Here is a 21,826-nt window from a genome sequence, read left to right as displayed (position 1 = left end):
CTCAGCTGCATCTCTTCTAGAGATTCGGGGTCTCACCTGTTTTTGACGCAAAAAGACATACAGTAAAGGTGATCTACTGACTGTATATTGACATCATACCAGCAAGATTACTACAGTTTCAATGTCTATCTATAGAATATGTTACGTAGATGAAAAAAAAGTAAAGACTTATTTTTAAATCAACACTTCCTGCTTTCATTTCAAAATAAAAGCCCTCAAGTGTTTTTTCTGCAGACAGAATTCCTTTATTTGTTAACACAAGGCTTTTATTCTGAAATATGTGCTGGACAGTGTTCTAGAACATGCAGTGACTTGGAGAGCTCCATGAATGAATATAGTACGGAGTTTTAATTGTGGATTATTACTATTATTTACAAATTACCACACGTTTCTTAACCTTTCTCTGTCTAAAATAAATCTAAATGATATTTATAATGAAATGAAATGGCCATTAAAAGACAAACTCTATGTAGAAAGAAAGGGCTGACAGCAGCAGCTGCAGCTGCAGCAGCATAAATGCAGCTGACACGCAGCTGAAATGCAGCTGGTGTGAACGCCTGACGCGTGAATCACGCAGCCACGTTCGTGGTGTGTCCAGGGCTTTAGACCTAAAAACTTGAAATGAGGTTTTGCATTTTTGCACTCCCGGTTCCCTCGTTTCGAAGTCAATGTTTTTTTTTTAATGGGTTTTTAGTTATATGCCTGAAATAAGGTCTGTAGTTAAAACAAGCTGAAGAGATTATAATGTTTTGTTCTACATAAAATAGATCAATAAATACCCCACTCATGAATTTTGAAGCCTTTATGTGTCTTTAAAAAGGTGGTTAATGCTAAATGAGACTATTAAACGTCATCACGCCGACTCGTCAGCCTTTACAGCCTCGTTGTGTAAACTCGTGCTCATGCGACCATGGTGTAGTTTGTTTTGCTTTTTACTTCTGGCGATTGCATTCACACTTTAAAATCACAAAGTGGTGTTCATTTGTGGAGACTATCCTGCTGAACAAAACGTTTCAATTTATTTTCTGCAATAATCCAAAACCTAATGGAAAAATCGCGTTGGAATTTCGTTGAGGGAACCCGTGCGATTCTGCGCTTTGCAGCCACTGACTAGAGAAAGTATGATAGTAAAGTCAAGTCAAGTCAATTTTATTTGTATAGCCCACTATCACAAATTACAAATTTGCCTAAGGGTGCTTTACAATCTGTACAGGATACGACACCCTCTGTCCTTTACAGTGTGACCCTGTCATCGGATAAGGAAGTTCTTAACCAAAAAGAACCCCTTTAACAGGGAGAAAAAATGTTAGAAACCTCAGGAAGAGCAACAGAGGAGGGATCCCCCTTCCAGGATGGACAGATGTGCAATAGATGTTGTGTGTACAGAGTAACAAAATAATGAAAATACAACATACAACATAGACGGAGAGAGAGAGAGAGAGAGAGAGAGAGAGAGAGAGAGAGAGAGAGGCACACAGCAGTGCTTGTGGGACACAAACAGCAGAGAGTTATTGAGAGGCACTGGCTTAAAGTTAAAATTGTTCCCGTCGGCAGGACTACTAGGCTTAAATTATAGACTGAGACTGACCCGCCAGCCGAATAATAAAATAATAACTAACTAATGAAAAGTTTGGGTAAAAAGATGGGTTTTGAGTTTAAAGGCCTCATCAGAATCAGACTGTCTGATGTCCGTAGGGAGGTTATTCCAGAGGAAGGGGGCTCGATAAGAAAAAGGCCCCTTTGGCCTGCTGATGTCTTTTTCACTCTGGGGACAGACAGGAGCCCTGTATTCAGAGAGTGGAGAGTCCTGATTGGAGTAGACAGTTTAAGGAGATCAGACAAATAGGAAGGAGCGTGCCCATTTACAATTTTATAGGTTATCAGAAGCACCTTAAAGTCTGATCTGACGTGGATTGGCAGCCAGTGCAATGAAGCTAAAACTGGATTACAATTATTCTATGTTCAGATGTCCATTTTTCCCCGCTGGCTTTTTTTTTCTTTTTTTTTTTCTGTTTTCTCTTCGGGATCCTGAAATATGTCTCCAACTCTTCCCTGTCCATATGTGGCTCAAAGCTTGGTTGTAACCTTACTCATGTGATCCTTCCTCTGTAACGTTGGATTCCGCCTTCCCTCACTTTCATTGCACCACAGGGTTTTGCTTGCACCCTGACTCACGCGTGCGTTAGACTCCTTGGTCCGTGTTTCAAGACGGGTCGGGTGGGATGCCGCAGACCCCTGGTGCCTTTTACGTGGGCACTGAGGACAGTCCGCCCCGGACGACAGTCGCACCGGGAGCAGGGGGCCCCGTCCCTCCCCGGCGCTCCCCGCCCTTTGTCCATGGTGCGGCGAGGTCCGGGCGGGGAGCGTTGTAAAGCTGCGGCCGCGAGCCACCTTCGCCCCGAGCCTTTCCAAGCCGACCTAAAGCCGGTTGCGGCGCACCGCCTCGTAGGCGGGACTCCCTAGCCTGCCGTGTGTTGCTCACACCCTCCAGCTGGCTGTTGGCACAGAGAAGTACCCGTATCGGTACTCGGTATCGGCGAGTACCCAAATGTAAGTACTTGTACTTGTACTCATTCTGAAAAAAAGTGGTATCGGTGCATCCCTAATGATGAATGAAGAGATACTTTGTTGATCCACGGAAGGAAACTGGCCTTAAACCCAACCTGAACCTGATGAGTCCCGATAATGTATTGCATCAGCTCAGTTTTGAATTCCCTGCTGCAGTCAATGTACTGCAATGTCCTAGTCAATGACTAGGCAAACACACTGTGCTCAGATTACTGTGGTTGTGTTCAGGTTTTAAACAGAAATCAACCATGATGGCATAATGATGACATGTATAACTGTTTTGGGACTGTTGGGAAATTTCAATCCTAAATCCTTGACACTGTGAGATAACGTGTCAACATCTTTGTTGGCCTGTGATCGGTTGTGTAGATCACCGTAGACTCTTCATAATATCGGAGTCAGGTTTTTAATTGTTAAGTGTGTCTCCTGTTTCTCAGACTGACCGCCTGGTTGACTGGCTGCCCGATTATGTCCGATATAATCCTCTGCCATCAGCTTTATACTGCAGTGTCACAGTATGCTGCTGGGATTAAGGATCTTCCCCATCCCCTGCGTGTGTGTGTGTTTGTGGACATCTATTGCTTTCTACTCCTGATCTACTGACCACAGATCAAACCAAACCTGCCTGCAAAACAACTGGTGTAACTTTGATAGGAAGGAAGGGGATTAAGGCCAGTTGGTTCAAACCATATGTATATGTCTGAGGGGTGATCTGTGACCGAATATAGAGAGATGGACCATATTATAAAATATGTTTTCAGCTGCTCGGCTCTATGAGCTATTTAATATGAAATCATCAAAGTTGCCTTCAGCAGATCAAATATTTAAACAACACAAAGTAATCCGTGATGTCAGCAACATTTTGAGCTCAATCCCTTCCCTCCTCAAAAACCAAGTTCTAAGATCTTTCCAAAACTTTTTGATGCAGAAGACCATACAGGTGAGCAATAGTCCAGGTGGCTTAAACTTAAAGATTTAACTACTTGTCCCAGAATGTGTGCTGGAACATACGAAAGGCATTTTCTTGCCATGGAGATGCCATTTCCCAATTTCCTGACAATTGTGTCAATGTGCTCTACCCATGCTGCTGAACCATAATTTGCACTTTATGATGATCCACTTATTTATTGTTCTACTTGTGACTGAATGTTTTAATGTTTGTTTTTCGCTGCAAAGAGCTGCTAAACGGTTTTTCGTTGTTTTCAATGACAATGACAATAAAGTATATCTATCTATCTATCTATCTATCTATCTATCTATCTATCTATCTATCTATCTATCTATCTATCTATCTATCCATGACAATTGACTGTCTATAGTTAGTCCCAGTAATGTGACCTTATCCACCTGCTGTATAGGTTCACCATCCAAGTGGAGATTCAGTGTGTGCATAGATGACAGCTTATGACTAGATCCCAGAATAATAGATTTGGTTTTTGAGATATTTAGTACCAATTGTTTTTGTTATATCCACTCAAAGACCAAGTTTAAGTCTGAAGATAAAACTTGGTCTAGTTCTCCGCTAGTATTTGCTGCTTAATACAGTGTTGAATCATCGGCGTACATTTGTATACTCGCTTTATGCAAAACAAAATGGTAAGTCATTTGTGAAGATGGAATACAGGAGAGGTCCAAGACAGCTGCCCTGCGGCAGGCCACAGTCAAGCCCCTTTACAGTTTTAACATGCTGCCATTATAATACACCCTTTGTGTTCTGCATGAAAGATAATTCTTCATAAATGTGACGGCACTTGATCTAAATCCATAGCGTTGTAGTTTACTAATTAAAAGATCACGATCTATGATCAAAAGCCACGCTGGAATCCAGTAACACTGCACCTGTTATCACAGAGTTATCTATCTCTTGGTCTGGATTTGGCAGTATACTTCTTCATGGGAGCATGGTTGTCGACAATCCTCATAAAGATGTTCATAAAAATATGTGAAGAAGTCTCAGGCTCCTTTGTAGCATACACATCAGCCCAGTTTACATTCATGACATCCTCCAAAAAACGTTCAGAGATGAATTTTTTATAGATTCTCTTATTAATAATGTTGACACCACATTAGGGATTTTGGTTATCCTGGTAATAGCTATAATGTTATGGTCACTGAACCCTACAGGTAGAGAGACTGGTTTAGTGCAGCGCTAAGGAGCATTTGTGTAGATACGGTCAATGCAAGTGGCAGATGTATAACCAGCACTGCTAGTAAAGACTCTGGTCGGTTGAGAAATTATCTGTGATAGATTACAATCATCGACTAATGATACCATCTTGTTTTTCATTGGGCATTGACTTGCAAGCCAGTCGATATTCATGTCCACTAATATGAAAATGTCACCATTCACATGTGCAGCTCTGTCGATTAGCTCACAGAAGTCATTCAGATAATGAGTATCAGTTCCAGGAGGCCTGTAGCAACAACCTATCAAGATTGGTTTTAAGTGAGGAAGATGTACTCTAACCCATAGGGATTCTAAGTTATTTGGCATGAGCTCAGCCCACAGTGTTGCAGGGAAATTGTTTTATATATATATATATCGCTACTCCACCTCCTGAAGATGTTATAGCCATCAATAGCTACCTCAGCATTCTGGATGGTAACATCCAAGTGGGTCTCGGACACAGCCAAGATGTGGATGGTGTTATTCTGAGTGAGACTGTTCAGTTCATGTACCTTTATTTCTGACACTGCAGATATTCAGATAAGCCATCATAAGGCTCTTTGTAGGAGATGTTAACATGCTGAAATTCATGACTTGAAATATGTCCTTACATTTTTTAGGTTTTTATAAACTGTGGTGACATTCAGTGGTTTGAAATAAATCACAGAAAATAATATGAAAATATATACATGATGCAATTATTGCTTTGGAGTTCTTTATTTTTCCTCTCTCTGCTTGAGGGCAAAGTAAACACCAGAAACATCAGGCAGCATCTCTCTGTGTGTGTGTGTGTGTGTGTGTGTGTGTGTGTGCATGCATGATTTGGCTGTTTCTCTCCCAGCTTGAACTAAATTACTAATGAGCACACAATAGGTGCTCCATATGGTCTGCCTCTGGTGCAGTGTACACACACACACACACACACACACACACACACACACACACACACACACACACCAACCCGTTCTGGTCAGGAACCCTTGGCGTCACTTTCTAACGCACTGGGTAGCCCAGCGCGTCAAACTATAATGCTCCACTACGGTCGCCGTAAACACGTTGTGAATTCAAACAAAACCACTTGCTTTGGTTTAGACAACAAAAGGAAAACAGACTGTGGTTTGGGTTAAAATGACTATGTTGTCGTTTTCAACCATATCCGTGAGAGATATTCCAAAAGAAATAATAGCTTATTCTGCCACTGTTGTTTGGCTCAGTGAAAAACAAAGCTGTCATAATAACGGATCTTCTTTACGTCAGTGTTGCAGAATTTCTGTGTGAAAAGGGCTAATGGTGGCGCTTAAATGCAAAGAGATAGCATTGTCGTAGTTAGCTGAATAAAGAAAGGAGGGAATGAATGTGGTGAAACATGAAGAAAGCACATCTAACTAAACTGAAACACACACACAGAAGGTCATCATTATACAGTATATCTGTGTAAAGCTGCAGGACTTTTCCATCATTGTAGCGGAAGCATCTCATCAAGAATCTCCGCTCTCCAAGTCAACACATCTGTCACTCCCTTACTCCACCTCCCACTCCATCTATCCGTCCCTCCCTCCCTGCCTCCTTCCATCCATCCATCCATCCATCCCCCTCCCACCGGCTACCCATATGTCTCTTTCCTTTCAAAGCCCACCCCCGCCCCAACCCCTTCTCCCCTGACCAGTAAGCCAAATGGCATGTTCTTGCACGTACTGCAGTACAGAAGTGGACTGTACCATTGTACATGTGGTGGGTGGGTGGCAGCAGGGAGGAGTGCTGCAGAGAGAGAGGGAGGGAGAGAGAGAGAGAGTGAGAGAGAGAGAGGCTGGCACTATCCGTTGGCCTAATCCCTCAGCCCTGTCTCTTGTGTTGATGCTCTTTATAGATACAGTGTAGAAACTTCAGACTAGAATGATACGGCTACGAATGGATTTTAAGATAGATTTGTTGTGAGGTCTTGACGCCATCGATTGGATATAAACTTCAGTTTGATCTGTTCTGGTAAGAGAAGTTATTTTCAATGCAAGGTTGAGTTGTTTGTGTTGTACTTGACTTGGTTTGTATAGCAAAAAATGAGTCTTGACCCCAAAATTATCTTGGGATTTGATTTATTTTAAGATTTAGGAGAATAATCTGATATTTAAAATTATTATGGAGTTTGTTCTATGGCTTAACTAAGTGTAATTCTCAGATAAAATGCAGTATCACCATGTTTTATATGATTTGTAAGTCTTGACTCCGGACTCCACGATGAGCAGAGGAGATAACCTACTGTTTAGAGCACAGGCAGATCAGACAACAGAACTTTTGCTCCAATAGTAGATGACCAGCTGTATGTACACAGATTGTACTGTATAGGCTAATGCAGAGAAAATACACTGTGAAGAGAACAAACATTGTGAAGGCAATCAGTTTAGAGTCCTTAAAAAGGTGCAAAGTAAATGGGGACATAAATCTATTTATAAGAAGCAGGAAGCATGAAAGCTCCTGTTTTAGCTGGGATTGCTTGCCAACAGCATTATGTAATCAATGCACAAACACACACACACACGCACGCACACACACACACACACACACACACACACACACATACATCTCACGTTACATTCTTTTTCTTGCAATATGTACACTCCATTTAATAGCATGAGCATTTTTACAATGGGTTAAGGACTTTTGATGTGCCACTGTTGACTCATTTGCTGTGTAACATGGACTTCACATCAAAAGGTGAACATTTAGCAGAAAAACAAGCTGGGCTTTGGTCTCTGGGTCCTTACCGTGTTCCACAACTGCTCCATGACAAAGCGTCTTGTATGGTAATTTGTGTACAGTCACCCAGAGTGTACATGTGTCAGTGTGGTAGACGTGTCCTCAGCACCCTTTGGTCTCAAAGTTATGTTAACCGGTCAAATCGGGATTGTGTTCCTTCAAATAGAGTCCAAATGTTGTAGAGTGTCGTTTAAAAGAAATTATTATGTGTTACCCCAGGTGAAGGAGTTCAAGTACCTCAGGGTCTTGTTCGCGAGTGAAGGGACTATGGAACGTGAGATTGTCCGAAGAATTTGAGCAGCGGGGGGGGGGCAGTATTGTATTTGCTTTACCGCACCGTTGTGACGAAAAGAGAGCCGAGCCGGAAGGCAAAGCTCTCTATCTTTGTTCCTACTCTCACCTATGGTCATGAGGACTGGGTCATGACCCAAAGAACTAGATCGCGGGTACAAGCGGCCGAAATGTTTTTTTCAGGAGGGTGGCTGGCGTCCCTTAGAGATAGGGTGAGAAGCTCAGTCATCTGTGAGGGACTCGGAGTAGAGCCGCTACTCCTTTGCGTTGAAAGGAGCCAGCTGAGGTGGTTCGGGCATCTGGTAAGGATGCCCCCCCCTGGACGCCTCCTTTGGGAGTTGTTCCAGGCATGACCAGCTGGGAGGAGGCCACGGGGAAGATCCAGGACTAGGTGGAGAGATTATATCTCCAAACTGGCCTGGGAACGCCTCGGGATCCCCCAGTCAGAGCTGGTTAATGTGGCCCGGGAAAGGGAAGTTTGGGGTCACCTACTGGAGCTGTTGCCCCCGAGACACGACCCCGGATAAATGGTTGAAGATGAGATGAGTGAGTGATTATGTGTTGACTGACCTCAAAACATCAACAGAATTGGCCAGTCCTCCAAACTTTGTCACTTCCAAGTTCAGTCTGGACCATTTTGGTCATATGTTGGCACACTAAGTCATGGTTCCCATACGATGTGTGTCCTAATGACTTTGTTGATCCCCTGACTTTCCCTACTTGTGCCACCAACGGGTTGACATTTTTGTCTCGGGTTGAAATGCCGCGACAACTGTTGAATGGATTGTCATGAAATGTTAATTTCATGTTCCCCTGAGGATGAGTTGTAGTCAATTTGCTGCTATCCCCTGACCTTTCCTTTAGTGCCATCATCAGGTCAAAATTTGAATTTGTCTAATACTTCGGTTGGATCATTGGCATGTTATTATCGTCATTGCAAGCATGTTAGCATGCCGAAATTAGCATTTAGCCATACAGCAGTGCACAGTCTCACAGAGCTGCGAGCACGGCTGCAGACTCTTATAGGACCCGATCTTACACCCTGCATAAAGTGGCGCCCAGCGCACAGCAGCACAACTGTCATTGCTAGTTTCAGGCCGATGCAGTAGTCATTTTCACACCCAGCGGCCACATTGTGTAAGAAGCAAAAGTACTTGCGCCCATCTGTGCGCCCATGGCGGGTTGGTCTGAAAATGAGGTGTGGTCAGACCCATTGTGCCATCTTGGAGGCAGCAGAAAGCGATTGACCAACAAAAAGCTGGTCTAAAGTCTGCCGCAGTATGAAAGGGCACATTATTCAGATAGTAAGATGCGCCTAGATAAGCAGGTTCACAACGCGTGCACAGTCTGTCTGTTACACACAGGCACACGCAGCAGCGATTTCCTCCTCAGTTAAATAGGTCATCAGTGCATTTTCTCATATGCAGTCAAATGGAGTTGCTGATGGGACAAGAGGATGGGAAGACGCCGGAGGCATAGGGTCCGCCAGCCAAGGATCACATACCTGACCCTTCCCTCCCTTCACAATATGCTACGGCATTAATTCAGCACCCCCCCATCAAGGGACGACTACGAATAGTAAACTGAGTGCCCTCCTAATCAGTATACAGAATATGAAACGTTTTAGGTTGTACTTATATTATTAGTATTATACTAATTGTTATTATTATAACATTTATTATTAATATTATTTATTTAGAATTAGATTCCAGTGATGGTTGCGTAGGATTGTTTCCGACTCGTGTGATCATCATCAATGTTTCCAAAAGCTCCAGAGCATTGTAAAGTACAAAAGTCAAAATGTATTGAAAAAAAGATGGATGTAATCATTTCCAAAATTCATAAAATGTTTTTATATTACAAAAGAATATGCTTCAACCCATATTTGTTGGTGTTTAGCCTTTCAAAACCAACATTTTCACTGCAAAAAAAACCTCACTTCTCCAATTTGTCGAAACTGCCATATAAATAGCGATGTGCCCGGTGCAGGCGTACCTTGCTTTTAAAGGGAATGAGAAATGACACTCTGATTGGTTTAGTTTATGTTACGCCCAAAACAAACCTATGATTGATTAAGAGACTAAATAAAGCCCCTATACCCCTTACCTTGCGCTCAGATTATGCAATGTTGAATGAGCAAAAGAGGAGTTGGACACGCCCTATATGCACTTAAGCCATGCACTTTAGACCATGCGCTATAGATCGTTGACCCATCCACTCACACCGACCTCCATGTGACGGTTTGCAACGTTAAATACAGAATCAAGGATGTCGCCACTCCCCGTAAAACTGTGTTAGAGGACGAGCAACCAGCTTTGGGCCACCCTGTCTCAGCCCTCATCGCCACCAGACCTTCCATAAACGGAAGGCTGGCTCATGGGAGACCGTTATGGAAAGGGCCGAGCCGGAGATGAGGTCCTCAAATGCATCATTGCTGGCTGGCTTGAAAAAGATGCAGCAGACATCGCGTCACTGTGTTCAATCCCTCCCGAGAACATGGAAAGGACCAAGCCGGTTGTTACAACCCCGTAGATGTCTAGGGATAAAGGAAGCAACAAGACTGCAGATGTAGTCAGGCAAACACTGCAGTTTATTGTTTAGCATACGGTGTCTAACACAAAAGCACAGAAAGATGAGCTTCTGTTGCTCCAAAATACAACACAGAAAGGAGTTAGGAGAGGCGTGGAACAAAGGAAGGGCTACTAGTGACGCCAAACCATAAAACAAACAAAATCAAACACACTTCCTAACCCATCTAAAAACCTCCTACTTACCTACAGCCAACAACGGCCGAAAAGAAACTAAAACTACCTGACTGCGCTTTATCTTATCTGTGTGAAACAAAATACATTTAGGCAGTCACCCATAAAGCTATTGTGGAAATAGACAATAAAACACTACATGTAGCGCAACTATTGTAAGGGATGTATTGCTTGGCGGATCATGCAGGCTGCTGATTGGCGGCTGGGACCGAAGGCGCGAAAGGGGAAGAGGGGCCAGTCGTGGTCGGGGAAGACTGGGCGTGAACACAGGTGGGATGGTCCGGAGGTGTAGCCCAGATGCTCCAGAGAAGCGAGTGACGTGTTGGCCAGCCTTAATTGACAAAATGAATGAAATACTGCACCCCAGTTAAACAGACAAATACAAATACACAGGACGGTCAGACGTGGACGGTAACACCGGTGATGAGGTCAGTGAACACATCACAGCTGGCTCACCTGTAATAAAGCAGCTGACATTGTGTCACTGTGTCATCCCCTCATCACCCGTGAAGAGATCGTTGAGTGAGAAATAGACATGCGTGTACTCCCCCTTCCCCCAGAGTGAAGTTGGAGTGATGTGTATTGGCTGAGCTGCCGTCCAAAATGTCAGTCTGAGATGGCGAGGGAGGGGACATTTGGCTGGGAAGACGCTAGCAAAACGCCCAACACACCCAGATAGTTAGCAACAGAGCCAGCTGTCCCTCCAGGTGAAATATCTTGTCATAATATTCCAGCGTCTCTCTGTCATGCAGCAGCGGCGGTAGAGGCTTCCCGCTCTCTGACAGCCAGATGACCACAGAAGCAGGTGAGCCGTCATCAAGGGGGGGACACCAGGTTAAGATGTTTCCGTGCAACCCTACACCCTAAGACGGCTCACCACCTTGTTCTTTGTGGAAGCGTGGGGCCCACAGCAGCCCATCCCTGGTGTTCATCACCAGCGGGCAGTCAAAGCAGGCGGTTCTTGAAGCGGCGACTCCATCTGTGGAGATGAGTAGACAGTGGACAAATCGGCATTCGCTGAAGAGAAAAAGGATAGCAGAGAGCGTGTGTATTGTCTTATTTACTGTGGGTCCGCATGTATTCGAGTAGACATGTTCTGATTGGCCAGCTACGCTTATGCAAACTTTCAGTGGGCGAATGTGTGCTCATGATTGGAGGAGAGTATTACCTATAGACTCCAGTAGAGGGCAGAGCCTGTGTGAGTTAGAACTTCGTCTCCTGCTACTGCTGTGGTGTCTTTTCTCATTCCCTGGTCGAGATATGCTACGTGAGTTGTAGTACGATGCTGCTGCTTTGTTTGTTTTAAATACATTTCAGACCGGCGTTCCTGTGTGCTGCACCGCCTCAGTGTTAAATGTGTGAGATTTTCAGCTTGAGGCTGCCAAGTACATACATACAAGGAATTTGTATGCATCTCTCGAAACGCACTTAACACAGAAACAGTCATAACAGCTAGGAGCAAGGACAAAAGGAGAGGAAATGACAGAACTCTTATGTCTTCACAACGGTTCAGTAGAGCGCCCCCGTAACTGCTGACTCCGCATCTAACCGCCTGTCCATCTCCCGCTCCATTTTACCCTCACTCGTGAACAAGACCCCGAGATACTTGAACTCTCTCGGGGGACACGGTCGTAAGCCTTTTCCAAGTCCACAAAACACATGTAGACTGGATGGACAAACTCCCATGACTCTTTGAACAGTCCCGCAAGGGTAAAGATCTGGTCCGCTGTTCCACGACCAGGATGGAATCCGTATTGCTCCTCCTTGATCCGAGGTTCGAAAATCGGTCGGCGCCTCCTTTCCAGCACTCTAGAATAAACTTTCCTTGTCTGTCCGGCAGCGTCCCCCACCATCTGATCCAACTCACCACCAGGTGGTGATCAGTTGACAGCTTTGCTCCTCTTTTCACCCGAGTGTCCAAAATATACGGCCGCAGATTTGATGACACAACCACAAAGTCGATCATCAACTGTTGGCCAAGGGTGTTCTGGTACCAAGTACTCCCTCCCAGGTTTCTCCATCGTTGCCCACGTGAGCGTTGAAGTCCTCCAGCAGAACTATAGAGTCCCCAGTCGGCACCCTTTCCAGGATGCCAGCCAGAGACTCCAAGAAGGTCGGGTACTCCGAGCTGTTGTTTGGTGCATAAGCACAAACAACAGTCAGAGACTTCCTCCCAGCGACTCGCAGCCGCAGAAAGGCGAACCTCTCATTCTCTGGGGAGAACTCCAACACAGCATCGCTCAGCCGGGGGCTCGTGAGTATGGTTTCACAAGTCCGTTGGGTCCGTATCATCAGTGTCCACTGTATAAGTGGTATTGACATGATTCAAAATGGAATGTGTTTCTGTTTATCAGTATAAAAACAGGTCTGATGTATTTAATTCAAAAAGTTTTAGAATACAAATAGTTGCAATGACATCTAAGAGTACAAATGGTAGTAAGTATATGCTTAATTGCTGTTACCAAAAGGGGTCCTTGGAAAATGTTCTCCCCTGTAAGGCTCCCTGGCCCCAAAAAGTTTGAGAACCTCCGATTTAATGTAGTGGTCCAGTTTGTTATTATCCCTGGTGGGACACTTAATATGTTGTCTGTATTTAGGTGGCTCTTTGCCGAGGTTTGCACTCTTAAAGTCCCCAAGAACAATGAGCAGGGAGTCTGGATGATTTTTCTCCAGGCTAGTAATCTGGTCAGCCAGGTGTTGTAACGCCTCACTAACACAGGCCAAAGTTGGGATGTAAACACCGACCAGAATGAACGAGAAATACTCCTGCGGTGAATAAAATGTTTTGCAGTTTATGAAAATAGTCTCTAAGTGAGGACTGCATGTTTTCTTCAACACTGTCACATCTGTTCACCAACCTTTGTATATGTAAAAGCAGATTCCGCCTCCTCTCGTTTTCCCCGATAGTTCCGTTAAGCGGTACGGCAGATGGAGTGAAACGTCCGGGATGTGCTCACCGAGCCAGGTTTCAGGGAAGCACAGGTCGGCGGATCATCAAAAGTCTGTATTTGCTGTCTCAGTTTAACAAGCGCAGCAGCTCGTTTCCTTCGTTTGCGTCTCCTGGTAATCCCATAGAGAGCTGCTGCTCCTCCACCTAAAAGCTCTGTAAAACTTTCCGGTTGGATGAAAAACGGTGGAAAAGTTTAACAAGTTTCTTGTCGGATGTTCAAAAGTTCCTCCCTGGTGAACGTAACCAGAGAGGGAGAGCAAAAATACTAGAGGGCGCAACACCGAGGCTGCCAATCACGGCGCCATCCTGGGTAACTTTGATATCTTCCCTGCAAAGTACAGACTGACTGTGAGAGTGTTTCAGGCAGCCACGGTACCCTCGTATTGGTTGGCTTGTTGGCTTCATATTAGAATATTTGTGACAAACATAACCAGTTGTCATTACCCGTAAGGGTTGAGATTGCCACTCCACATTGCATTTGTATGTTAATATTTTTAAACATTTTTACAGTCTCAAAATAAATTGTCCTTTGACTTATTAACAGCTCACATCTCTGTCTCCATTTTGGGGCTTACCGGTGCTGAAGGGGAACCCACTGAGAAATAAAGTGAGAATTTGAGTCTATTCAATGAAGAGTGTATTCTTTGGTAGAGTCTCATGGTGACGTTTTCAATAATTTGGCCTGAAACCAGACCTGGTCGAGTCCTTTTCTGGCTTGATCACAGTTGCATGGTAAAGCAGTAGAGACCTTTAAAATAACTTACACCGGTATGTCAATACAAAAACAGTAGGCCTATAACTGACAAAAATGAAAGCAGACATGTTCAGTGTGAGGGATTACTACCTGCAAACTGAATTTCATAGATAAATAAAACAGCAAAATGGAGGATTTGTGGTAAACATCGAAAAAGAACGGCATGGTCCTTTAAATCCAGCTGATAGCTCATATTTGATGATGCTGCTGTACCAGAGTGCAGCTTACTTCTGCTGCGATTTGATACAGTAGACTGCACTGTACCTAAAGTGTGTGTGCGTGTGTGTGTGTGTGTGTGTGTGTGTTTGCATGAGGTCTCTTCCTGCTGTAGATAGAACGCGATGCATTATTAATTTTGTCTAAATGACTGGGCTGACTCTGTAGCCTTCTCTCCAGCTTCCTCTCCTCACATCCATCATGGGTCTGAGCAGGGCTCTTTCTGCTCACACAGTTTATCACATCAGTTTCTTTCCAAAATCAATAAAATGAAAAGGTCGTCATGAAAACAGACTTCTTGTCAAATAAGAGGTGTGGCTTCTCTGTTAAAGTATGATATGCATCTCCACTCCACTCCTCTCAGTTCACAGGCATGTGGAGTGTTGTCTAGAGTTGTGTATTGTGTTTTCCGTAGTGTTTCCTGACTGTAATGTTTGGATTGACCTTGGGGGGAGGGGATCTTGACCTATGGAAACAGCTATACATTGCCATCCCCATCTCATAGAAATTACATTTATACAAAACTAATTTAAATTAAATTAAATTAAATTAAATTAAATTAAATTACATTTATTTGTATATAGCGTCAATTCACAACAGAAGTTATCTCGAGACGCTTTATATATAGAGCAGGTCTAGACCGTACACCATAGTTTAGAGACCCAACAAGAGATGCAACAGTGGCAAGAAAAACTTCCTTTTAATGGATAGAAACCTTGGGCAGAACCAGGCTCTGGATGGGCGGCCATCTGCCTCGACAGATTGGGTAGAGAGAGAGAGAGAGAGAGAGAGAGAGAGAGAGAGAGAGAGAGAGAGAGAGAGATGCACAGCAACCATAATAATAGCACAACAGCTATAAGTAACAACACAGTAATATATAAACACAATGAATTACAGTAGCAAAAGTACAGGCAAGACTGTACAATACAGCTCCCATGATGTTGTACATCTATGGATCCAGGCTTATGACTGATGTCCTCCAGTGCCATTCTGCCGTAGTGTGCGTAGTGCTGGCTGTAGTGCTTTTAGCTGTCGCCATCACAATGCCATAGAGAGGCACAGCAGCGCTATAATACATAACAAGACTCGGTCAAACGGAGTATATGTCTGGACCGTATATGGTCAGTATGTGAATTTGTGGCTAGACGGTGGTCATGTCTATGATGTTTTGTGAAATTTTTTTTCCACTTATATCTTCTATATCTCACTTATAAACAAATGACATTCAGTAATAGTAAATGGTAACATTTACTAGTCAGTATATTATACATTTTATACAAGGTGAAAAGGTATTAGCATGACAGACAGTATGCAAGGTTAACAGTATTTCAGTTTTTTATTAAAGCATGTGTATCAAAAGCATTCATCATATAAGTGGTGTGTAACAATATATACATACTTCCCTAAAGTTTATGTCATCACTGACGTTGTTGCTGCCGTATTTATTCCTAGATGGAGTGTTAATGGAGCAGCTACAATGTTAGCATAGCCTGGCACTGATCGATCCAAACTCCATTCAGAAAACAAGCATTTTAAAAGCTGTTTGATTGTCGTCTTGCGGACAGACTTGAAAAAACATCAGCATCATTATGTAGCATGGAGGAAAGCAACTTTTCAATCTGCTCTGTCTGCAGTCTCTCCTCTGCCGCTTTAGACAGGCATGGTTAGCTCGGCGGTTAACAGCTTACTGTAAACACGTGTAAGTTATTTAGTTGAGTTGTGACTGACTTTAGTTCCCTCTAGTGAGCTGTGATCCAGTGTTCAGTGTCCGGGGAGTTTATTGTGAAGGAACGGAAGGTGTGAAGCGGTGATGCGCTGCAGATTGAGCCTCTTTGTTATTAATTTATTATCTTCATAAAGTATCATAAACCCTCGGCCACACAAGCTAAAACTAAAGCTGGCAGTAGGCTGTGTAGTCGGACTGTTTAGGTTAGTTTGTAACATATCTTACCTGTAAACTCATCAGCTGGCTGAATGCAAACAGCCCCTCTTCCCTCTATCAAACCTAATGTTACTGCAGCAGAGGGAGGAGGACAGAGGACAGGAGGACAGAGGACAGAGGAAGGACTGATACTGACTGATGTCTGTGTTCTTCAGTCTTTATAAACTTCACTTAAATAATAATAATTAATTTAAATAATTTATTTTATTAACATTTTAGATTGTTTCCAGTGAGATATTAAGGAGTTTATATGGTGACTCTGCTGTTGTAAACATTACTGTTGCTGCTCTAGAAACAACATTTAGTCTAGTTATATTTTAAATACAGTATATGTATAGCTAATATGCACACTTCAATATTTGTTTATTTATCACAAGTCACATCATCATCGTAATAATCAACAATGTTATCGCACATGTCAGATGTTCCTCATATGGTGCAGGTCTAGTGTGAGAGGCTGTTCATGCGTAGTATGAGAGTTGTGTGGAAGAGTTTAAGTGCCAGTTCTAGTGCTACTGCTTTGACAAAAGTCAACAATAAGTAATATTCTTATTAGGAATAAATTTGCCTCCTGCGTGAACTGTGCATTGCTTAATATGGTAGGCCTACGCTACTGTATTTTAACATCGGTCATAATGGTGGTACTTGGAGAGACAAATATTTTCTGAGGTGGTACTTGGTGAAAAAAGTTTGAGAACCACTGTTATAGAACATGCAGTGACTTGGAGAGCTCCATGAATGAATATAGTACAGAGTTTTAATTGTCGATTATTACTATTATTTACAAATTACCACACGTTTCTTAACCTTTCTCTGTTTAAAATAAATATAAATGATATTTACAATGAAATGAAATGGCCACTAAAAGGCAAACTCTATGTAGAAAGAAAGAGCTGACAGCAGCAGCTGCAGCAACAGAAACACAGTAGACACGCAGGTGAAATGCAGCTGGTGTGAACGCCCGATGCGTGAATCACGCAGCCACCATGCCACACAGCCGCCATGCACTCCTGACGTTCCTGGTGTGTCCGAGGCTTAACACTACGTGTTTTCAAGTCTCTGACCACAGTGAAAATGCCTAATTAGAGGGAAAAAAACAGCTAAATAAAGACAGACAGTCTCAGCAGGATAAACCTCTATTCAATCCTCTCCTGCTCTCCGTCATCACCTATGCTGTGTTTAAATTTAGGTCGCACAGTCACTGTTTAGCTGCTTTCATTTCATTATTTTTCAGTTTCTATCGTCAGACAACTGAAACATGTACAGTAACAGTTAGTGTTTAACAGTGTTTCTTTAGCGAACATTTGCCAGCAATAACACATGCGTAAACTTAATTTGATTTATCAAATATACATCTCTTCAAAATGTCTGGTTTACCTATTCATGATAATATGAGCTGAAGTGGACATGTCAGTAAAACTTGTTAGCAATGTTCATTTACACACAAATTTGTTATTATCACAGTTTGCAATAATATGTCCTTTTTAAAAAGTGGGTCCCCAGAAAAAATATCTAATAATAATAATAAAAATAATAACTGGGAAACACTGCTGTAAACGACTTAACTTGGATTTTTGAATGAGGGAGAACAATGTGGAAAACTCATATCACACAGAAAATAAATAATATCAAAGGAGATTATTTTTCATATGTTTTAAAACATGTGTGGAGAGTATCATTTAAATCCATTAAAATGTTGTTGATCACATTGATGGGCTGGATATCAAGGCACAGTTAGGGTCTGAAAAGTGTGACATTTGATTGGCATCTCTACTGTTGGCAGACAATGTCGCTCATCTGGCTTCACTAAACTTTGCGTTGTACACTTTGTATTGCTTCATCTCTGAGTTCGAGGCCAAAAGTGAGGATAGTGTGATGGACCAAAGGTTTGGATGCACTACCTGACGTAATCTCAGTGTTGTACCAGACGTTGGTGGTGAAAAGAAAGCTAAGTCATAAAGCATCATGGGTCTTGATTAACAGGTTGATATCACTCCAACATTGGCGACTGGTAACATGGTCATGTATAAGTAGCTGAGATAGCTGAATTTTTGTGATAGAGTGAGGAACTCTGCAATATGGGAGGATCTTCTTCTGGAGCTGCTGCTTCTTTGCATCAAGGCGATCCAGTCAATCAAGGATGCCCTACTGGCAGGGTCTGAAATTAGCACCCGCCATCCGCCAAATGCGAGTAAATTGTTGGCAGGGGCGGGTGAAATCATCAGGACATCCGCCACTTTGGCAGGCAGGGAAAACGCTAGTTGAATAGAGAACCGTAGTTGTCCGCTTTCTTGGCATCTCATGCCACCGTGTATCGGTTTCTCTTATTGATGCTCCAACAGTTACACTGCACAATGACACGTACACACGCTATATCATGTATCATCAGAAAAAAAAGTGCTGAACAGCATGGCGCTACTAAACCACCCTATTTTTCCCTGATAAATCTGTGTTGAAATCAGCAGGATGAGTGTTCGTAACGTTAGCTGTTAGCAGCCGTTAGCAGCACAGTCCTGCTTGGATAAATAGCGGAGCTACTAACATTAACGGAGGTGCCATTGAGTTATTATTATGAGGCGTTCACAGTCTGCTCAGCAAAATGACAATTGGGTGAAGGTAAACTACGTCATCATGATGTATTCAAAAGTAATCTCGTAAAATTAAGTTTTTGGCGAGAAACTTGAATAAATCCAGTTGTTTGAAGGAGATGTTTTCACATCAATATAAAATAAACAATAGAGAGGTAATATGACCTGTTTAACTTCATAACAACTTGCCAAGATTTTTTTTAATCAAAGCAAATATTTAAAGAGTCATAATCATTTGAATTGTGCGTTTTATGCAAATAACCACTCTAGATGACAATAACACAGCACAGTACTGTGTACAGTACCCTACCATGCTCAAAAAATAGGGCTCCCCCAGAAGCGACGGTGTAATTTGAACACTGTAATTTACCATGTCTATAATGTTTTTTATGTAAAATATATCGAACATTGAATGACATCAGATCTAATATGTTATTCCTTCACTTAGCGCAGAGATTTCAAAAGTGGCAGATACAATTTCTGAGTGGCAGAGAAGTGAAAAAAGTTAATTTCAGACCCTGCCTATAGGCATCTGTTTGACAATGTTCTGGGCAGAAATGACAGGGACAGTAGGACTACATCTACCAAGAGATCCAGGATTTTGTCACTAATGGAAAACCCACCAGATTGAAGGATGTTGCGGTCACCCTGACCTGGATAAGCGTTTAGAAAGTGGACCGATTTATAGGATGCTGCTATGATAAAGTGTTATGTGTACTGTTTTTGCAAACTTCACAGATACTGATAGAGAGAGAACAGACTGAATCCAGAGAGCTAGCTGCTAGCCTGGAGGAAACCAAAGTTTCATCTAATATTCATGGACAAGCTGCACCTGCAAATGTTATAACCAGGCACATTTGTGTGTGTGTGTGTGTGTGTGGGTGTGTGTGAACCTTAAGTAAATAAATAACTCCTTTGTCAGCTTATTGTTCATGCTCATTTATTTTACCAATGAATCAAAGTTAATTATCAATAGTAATTAAGAATTAATATTATTAATACTACTATTTTAAGCATTCATAATTAATACATATTATTATTATTATTAATATTGAAGACAGTGAATCATCATTTTGAAAAGTAAAAGGAGAAGTAGGCTGTACTCGCCCACTATATATCAGACCAGCTGTCAACATCTGGAGTCAGTGAACATTAGCTGCATGTCAAAGCTGTCTGGATTTTACACCTTTACACCCAACTTTACCTCAACAATACATCCGTTTCAGTTTACAGACCATAAAAGAACAGTTATATGCTTCAATACAGATAACCAACCATTGTTATAAACAATTCAATTAAAATTCACCACTTTAACTACTGCAATCAAGGCTTTGAGACATACAAACATCAATTAAACAACCCAACCACCACACCCTTCCCTTTATGAACTGGAAAAACCTCATAGAGATCAAAAGAGTACATTTTATGTTTTTAAATTAATATTATTGATTGCACAAAATGTAAGAAAACCATGAGTGCATAACATAACACTTTTGTGCATAATGTAATAAGTTATTACTTTGAAGCCAATTTTCATACAGTATAGGCCAAATGGTGGAATTACAACTTCCGTGTCTGTCACGTGACGCCATTTTACCCCAAAATACTTTTTTCCCATAGACTTACATTGGGAAAGAGACGTCTGTAAAACATTGTGAAGTAAATCAACTTCCCAGTATGTACACTTGAATAGTGGTGAATAATGGTTTGAAAGTTGTAAAATGCACTAATAGCTGAATCCAGGGTTATTTCCCTTCCTCTGTTCATGTGAATGAGACCCAGACTGAGTGGTTGGACCGAGGGCTGGGAGGAGGAGTTAAAGGATGCAGAAGCAGTGCAGAAGATCTGGGTTATTTGATAATCGGCAGTCGTGCAATTTTGGCTTCACGCGCCACTGAGCAACTTTCATAGAAATGAACGAGAGCCCGCCTCCAACGCTGTATCCAGTTCTCTTTATAAACTGGAAAAACAAAGTTCAGAAACTTGTGTTTGGTGGAATATTTCTCTGTTGTATCAATGTTAATGGTCATTGTATTTTACATCGTTGGAAAGCCTGTTTATTTACCTTCGTAATGATGTCCAACTTGTAAGGATGATGCATTTGTGGGATGAGCAGCACAGCTGATTATGTGGGGAGCGCCCAAGAAAAATGTTCCAAAATGCTCTGCCAATGGTAAACAGTGTATTCTCAAAAGGCTACCAGGAAGCCTGCAATGACTGCCCTTCACCGTCAGGCCCGTTGGCGCTGGTGTCGACAACACAGACAATGGAACCTGAACATGTGGGGGAATGTCATGTTCAGTGATGAGTCCAGGATCTGTCTGCCAAAGTCGGATGGCAGGGTCAAAGTATGGAGACGACGCGGAGAATGCTATGCTGATTGTTGCACCGATCGAGTAACAGCTTTTGGTGGTCGGCATCTCCCTCACAGGCAAAACAAGGCTTGTCATCATTGAAGGCCATCTCAATGCAGGGAGATATCGGGATGAGATTCTGCAGCCAGTGGCGATCCCATATCTCCACAATCTGGCACCTAACTTCATCCTCCAAGAAACAACGCTCGCCCCCACAGAGGAAGGGTTATCACAGACTACCTCCACAATGTGGGAGTAGAGAGAATGGAACGGCCTGCCGAGAGTCCACACCTCAACCCAATTCAACACTTGTGGGATCAGCTTGGGCGTGCTGTACGTGTTAGAGTGACCGACACAACCACGCTGGCTGACCTGCAACCAATCCTGGTTGAGGAATGGAACGCCATCCCACAGCAACGTGGCATTCTGAGTGAAGAAAAAGCTTCAATTCAACCTGCTGAAACCTGCAGACACACTGCTGAC

The 21,826-nt window shown here is 42.7% G+C and overlaps 1 protein-coding gene and 1 long non-coding RNA gene across 2 annotated transcripts in view; both read left to right on the top strand.

The window, feature by feature from the left end:
• Nucleotides 1–21,826, top strand: part of LOC141765528 (uncharacterized) — a 90,524-nt gene that overhangs the window by 23,798 nt on the left and 44,900 nt on the right. The gene's annotated exons all lie outside the window — the stretch shown is intronic.
• Nucleotides 6,505–21,826, top strand: part of LOC141765508 (synaptic vesicle glycoprotein 2B-like) — a 60,222-nt gene continuing 44,900 nt past the window's right edge. Inside the window, exon 1 of the mRNA XM_074631529.1 lies at nt 6,505–6,718. The gene's annotated coding sequence lies outside the window, so the exon portion shown is untranslated. The remainder of the gene's footprint in view (nt 6,719–21,826) is intronic.

This window comes from Sebastes fasciatus, chromosome 4 (assembly GCF_043250625.1).
Source record: "Sebastes fasciatus isolate fSebFas1 chromosome 4, fSebFas1.pri, whole genome shotgun sequence".
Lineage (NCBI taxonomy): Eukaryota > Metazoa > Chordata > Actinopteri > Perciformes > Sebastidae > Sebastes > Sebastes fasciatus.
The sequence above is the reverse complement of the archived record's forward strand: the minus strand, read 5'-3'. Positions and strand labels throughout refer to the sequence as shown.